Genomic DNA, 6,000 nt, shown 5'->3' with positions numbered 1-6,000 from the left:
TTGCTTAGAAATCTCTCCTGTAAAATACCTGATTTTATCACTTGTAAGTTCTACCTTCTATAGAACACTAGGACACAATTTAGCCAAGCTCTCTGCCACTTTATAATAGGAATTACCTTTCCTCTGGAGTCTGGGACCTTTCTACCAGCTGTGGGTGCCGCTTTACCACCCTGCCCTATATGGTTCTTCCCTGGGGTTAGGGCTGCTGATTGTCTCATTCTGATCAGTAATAAGACTAAGTACTTACATTTGGTATCCTAATTTGTCTGCATGACAACCCTGGATGGTAGGAGATTTAGTTTTCTAGGGTTGTCCTAACAAATTACTGGGTGACTTGAACCAGAAGTTTACCGAGATCAAGAAGTCAGGGTATCAAGAGAGTTGGTTTTCCTCTCCTTGGCTGTGGGTGGTTGACATCTCCCTGTGCCTTCACATGGTCTTCTGTCTGTGCCAGTCATGTCCACATTTCCTCTTATAAATATACCCATCCTATTGGATTAGGACCTATCCACATCACCTAATTTTTTAATCTTTTAAACATCTCATTGATTTATCTCCGTTATCTCTTTGAAGACCCCATCTCCAATTATAGTCACATTTTGAGGTTCTGGAGGTTAGGTCTTCAACATAGCAATTGGCGACAGGGGTTTGGTAGGGGGAACACCATTCAACCCACAGCAGAGGGCAAGGGCTGTTACCCTTATTATACAGCTAGAAAGTGAAACCTGGGTCAGTTCTTCCTCAGTGCACACAGTCACTAGGAGTGAGGCTGGAGCCCCAGGTCCTGGACTCCCAGTTCATTTTCTTTCCACAGCAGGCCTCAGCCACAGGTTGGCTGTACTTTCGCCTGCTTGGAGAGGGGCATCTTCAGGAAACCTAGACTTGGAATTTATCATTGGTCTTGCTTTGAAAGCACTGTATTTCCTCCCTTCTTAAATTTGATTTCCCTCAAAGTAGGCTATGATTTATAGTTTATTTGGGAGACAAGCCCAGGAACTACCAGTAGGATAGTGGGGAAGTAATATAGGGGAGAAAAGCCAGACTATGAAAGATGCATGACTGGGCAGGTTGCTGCTGTGGGCCACTGGGTCTTAGTCCTGCTGAGGCACTCTGGAAGACTATGTACAACATGCTTCAGAGGTGTCCTTCCAACATTTAGGAATGAGGGAGCCAGGCTGTTCCTCAACTCTTGATGGTCATTGTTTGAGAGCTGATCCTCTGGGGTGTCAATCCCTCCAGCACCTTTGACATGCCCTAGAGAAGGCCATCTATAACTATGCTTGTACCTGGAGAGTGCTAAGGCACTGTATTAGTTATATATTGCTGTGTAACAAATTACTACAAACATAGTAACTTAACACATTCATTATCTCACCATTTCAGTGGATGAGGAGTCACACCTGGGCATGGCTTAGCTGGGTCTTCTGCTTTAAGCTCACTCTCAAGGCAGAAATCAAGATGTTAGTCTGGGCTGGGGTGTCAGCTGAAGGCTTGACTGGGGAAGGGTCTGCTTCCAAGTTCATTCCTCTAGGACTTATGGACTGATGTTTTAGCTGGTGGTTGACCAGGTATCACCTATAGTTCCTTGTTGTATAGCTCTTCTTAGCATTGCTACTTAATCAAAGCATACAAACCAAGAAGGCAATCAAGAAAGTCAGCAAGATGAAGAATCTTATGTAAGGCAATCACAGAAACGATATCCCATCCCCTTTGCTGTATTCTGTTGGTTAGGATCAAATCACAGGTCCTGTGACACCTAAGAGGGAGGGGATTACACAAGGACATGAATACCAGGAGGTGGAGGCACTATAGTCTATTTCATAGCCATCTGCTCACTTGATAAGTTATTGCTGACTGGAAACATTTTTTGTCAAGAGACCTCAGGATTAGAAATAATTTTACTGCAAATCAGTCAGAAAATCTAATTTTAAACTAAAATTTATTAAAATTTATTTGATGTGGTCATTGGGGGCTAGTCAGATGTGATTTTCTGGACTTGACATGGATTCTTCTGTGCTTTCCTGTCCCTAGTTAAGGGCTAGGCATCTTGGGTTTTCTGTGGTAGGGACTCTGAATTCTTATGATCTTCCCAGGATAGCCTGTGGGGTCAGCTGCAGTTCTTGTTCCTTTTGTAAGATTTCAAGGTGAATTTGGAATTGAGTGAGAACTTCGAGAACTTCAACTAAAATTCCATATAGGTTCTTAATATTATAATATAATATTATATTTATAAATATATAAATTTCCTTAATATGGAAATTTATATACTGAAGTCTTGCTTCCTATCTGATATTTGAAGAATTCCTATAGCCACAGGATGGCATTAATCTTTCCAGCACTTGTCACATGCAGACAGCATATAAGAGAAGATGGCGGATTTTTTTTTTTTTTTTTTTTTAACTGTGATGACCAGAAGAGCAGAATCACTTTTTGGGGAAAGGAATATATCAGCCTTATCAACTTTATCAGTGTCTTGTACTAGTTCTGCATTTTTAAAAAAGATTTTATTTGACAGAGAGAGACACAGCAAGAGAGGGAACACAAACGGGGGGAGCAGGAGAGGGAGAAGAAGGCTTCCCACTGAACAAGGAGCCCAATGCGGGGCTTGGTCCCTGGACCCTGGGATCCTGATCCGAACCGAAGGCAGACACCTAATGACTGAGCCACCCAGGAGCCCCCTTGTTCTGCATTTTAAAGTTAATTTTTTTTTTCATCTCCTTCCAGAAGCCATGTGCAGGGTAGTGGTTAGGGCTTATAAGCTGTGGAGCCGTATTGTGTGTGTTTGAATCTTTGCTCAACCACTCACTAGCTGTGTGACCTTTGGTCAGTTACCTCTCTGTGTGTCAATCTCTTCAACTGTAAAATGGGATAATGATAGTACTGTCTTTATGGAGTTCTTGTGAGGATTAAATGAATAAAAATGGATGTAAAGCCTTCAGAACACTGGCAGGAGCCACCAAGAGTTTGCAATTACTAGTTTGAGAAAGCTAAATAATACATCAGGAAGAGAAATTTTTGAGTGATGGAGATGACTAAGGGGATTTATGAAGCCTGCTATTTCTGGACTAAACAAAAATTCTCTATTCCCTTTATGGATTCTATTTCCGAAAAGGGCCCACCATAACTATAATTTCAGGGCTCTGGAGGAGATGTTCTTAACTCCCTAGATATCCTCCCTCAGCACCAATAATGCATAGCCACCTGAAGTGTCTCAATAAACACATGACTTCCTGGTGCTGGCCAGACGGAACTTGGATCTTCGTGACTCAGCTGCTTATAATTCTAGCAGGTTTTGACAGGAGAATGGGGAAAAAGCTTGTGGACTCAGCAATTCTGAAAGTGAAATGGGAGTGAGTGAGAAGCTCTGGGTAAGAAAGGAGGGGATAGAGACTGGGGGATGGAGGGGCTGGAAGAGCTAAAGCATCTGAGATGGAGTATTGGCCAGTTCTTGGGTGGTTGTGGTGGCCATCTTCTCTTTTTCCACACCAGGAGTAGCTCACATAGAGTGGCATTTCTTACATGTCAGAGTACAAAGGAATTACTAGGGATGCTTGTTAAATAAAAAGCTTCCTAGGCCCACCTCCAGAAATTGTTTCTGTGGCAGGCCTGTGATGGAGATTCGTGGGTTTTATGGGAGCATCTAACGGTGGTGGTGGCCTAGAGCTAGAATGAGCAGAGGAGCCATGATCGGGTTGGGGGAAATGACCAGGAGCTTTTCTGGAAGCCATACTTGCCCTGCAATCAACATTAAAACAAAAAAACAAAAACAAAACCATGTGGAGTGAATGCTGATTTGGGGAAGCTGGTGGGGCTGGGTGGGGGGAGTGGTTTCTAAAGTCCTAAGCTACCACATGATATTCCTAGTCTGAGGGCATATTGAGAGAAACTGTCAGAAAGTAGAAGTGGAAGATGCTTTAGGTATGCTGTCATTTTACAGACTGAGACAGTATTGCCCAGAAAGGTTAAGTGATTTCATCAAAGTCACACAGCTAGTTAATGGCAGGTCTGAGACTGTAATCAAGTATTCTGGTTCTCCACCCAGTTCCCTATTCACTAAACACCTGTTCCCTCTGGGATGAGGAGAGGGGTGAGAGGAGAAAAGTAATGAGAATTGGAGGGAGCTGGGCGCACAGTCCCAGACCGCAGGACAACAAAAAATTTTGCTATAGTAGAAGAATTAGAATAGGGATAATTTGGGCTCAGATTCAAATGGTCAACAATTGCTATTAAAACCCCTAATAGTTAATTTTCTAAAGGCAGATTTCCCAGGCAATAAATATTTCAGCTGTAGGACTTTTTTTTTTTTTTTTAAATCCTAGGGAGAATATATCGTTAAATGAAGGTCACGTTTCAGATTTCCTTCCTAGTAACAAAATCCTCATACTAGCTCTTGGCTAAGTTCGTAGTGCCCGAGTGGACGTGGGCAGAGGCCGGGCGGTGGGACTGCGGCAGCGCGGGCGGCGGGCATTGCGGGTGGGGGCACTGCAGCATCGCGGCCCTGGGGCAGCCGGGCAGCGGCCCGCTAGAGGGGGCGCTGTGGGCGCCGCCAGGCGTCCTTTTGTCAGCGCGCACGGCCAAGAGAGCTCTCATTTCCTCCCAGCCTTGTGCGGGAAATGGATTTAATTCTGACCGCAGGGCTGTAAGGGACGAGCGTGAACGACAGCCTTTTGTCAAGAAGTAGCGGCTTCTGTTGTCTGTAATCACCGCTGACGCGGGGAAGCTGTATTGCTGGTGGAATTCCAGGCAGCTCTGACAAGTGTGGGGCTGCAGGATGGGAAGAAAACGTTGCTCTGCAGATTAGCTGGGTGCGTTTATTAAGCAGACACCCACAGGAAAAGACAACAAAGCAAAACAGCAACCCACCGTGGAAGACCAGGGATGGATAAGATGCTGTGCAGGAGGTAAGTCCGGCTTGGGAATGGGCGTCGTGGCTTGCCTTGGTTTTGTTTCTTTTGATGGAATTTGAGACCCCTACGGCAACCGTCCGTCCACCGTGCGCGAGCTGGTTGGTCCCGATTGTCAAGGGTCTGCTAGTGTGTGTGTGTGTGTGTGTGTGTGTGTGTGTGTGTGTGAGTGATGCCGCCCTTCCCCACAGCTGTGCGTTTTGTGTCTAAAGGTTTCTGTGGATGATGTAAAATTGGAGGATCTTCGGAAAGATCCTCCGGGGCTGAGTAGGGCTGGCCTCTGCGTGGGGACGGTGGGACGCACTCGCTCCGAGCGCCACGCCTGACAGGTGGGGCATTCTTCTGGGTCAGGGCTGGCGGGCGGCAAGCGTCGCTTCACGGGGGCTGCCCCTCCCTAACCTTCCTGCTTGGCCGCCGCCCTCCCGGGAAGCGGTGAGGGGTGCTCGGCGGGCTGGGCGCGTCCCCCGGGCGTCGTCAAGGCTCGAGGCGGGGCGCTCTGCCGCAGCTGCGAGGCAGCAGGTGCGGCATCGGCGGCGGCCTGCATTTGGAGCAGGGGAGCTGGCACGTGAGCGGGCCCCAGTGGATCTGGATTTTTATGCCACTCCACCACTTTGGAGGGAAAAAGGGCCACTGTCCCCAAGAGGTCTTGCCAGTCTGCTCCTCCCTTAGCTTTCATCTTCCCTCCCCTCTATTTTCCTGCCTCCTCTCCCCTCCTCTGCCCCCGGTTGGAGACCACCCTTGGTCCGGGAGGCCGGGTGGTGGGGTGGGGGGCGGGCAGCTTCTTCCAATTTTGAAATCACAACCACTGAGCTACCAGGTGATAGGTTTGGGATGGAGTGGGGGCGGGGCAGACTGCTTTAGGATGCCGATCAGGCGCTCGGTCTAGCCTATTGTCTTGCTTTTTCTCCCCCTTCCCTTTCTTCTATAATCTCCACCCCTCGCCAAAGAGAGGGAGAAAGAAAGACCGAGAGAGAAAGCCCCAGGAGAGAGAGGGAGGGAGGGAGGGAGGGGGAGAGAGAGAGAAAAGGGAAGGGGGGAAAAAAAGCCCCAGCCCACACCCTATCAAATTCTTTTAAAAAATTGTCATTTATCTGTG

At 47.2% G+C, this 6,000-nt stretch overlaps 1 protein-coding gene across 1 annotated transcript in view; it reads left to right on the top strand.

The window, feature by feature from the left end:
• Positions 1-4,474: 4,474 nt before the first annotated feature.
• Positions 4,475-6,000, top strand: part of ADD2 (adducin 2) — a 103,698-nt gene continuing 102,172 nt past the window's right edge. Inside the window, exon 1 of the mRNA XM_059187989.1 lies at positions 4,475-4,901. The gene's annotated coding sequence lies outside the window, so the exon portion shown is untranslated. The remainder of the gene's footprint in view (positions 4,902-6,000) is intronic.

Source organism: Mustela lutreola, chromosome 9 (genome assembly GCF_030435805.1).
Source record: "Mustela lutreola isolate mMusLut2 chromosome 9, mMusLut2.pri, whole genome shotgun sequence".
Classification (NCBI taxonomy): domain Eukaryota; kingdom Metazoa; phylum Chordata; class Mammalia; order Carnivora; family Mustelidae; genus Mustela; species Mustela lutreola.
Note: the sequence above shows the minus strand (reverse complement) of the source record. Positions and strands in the feature narration are given on the sequence as shown.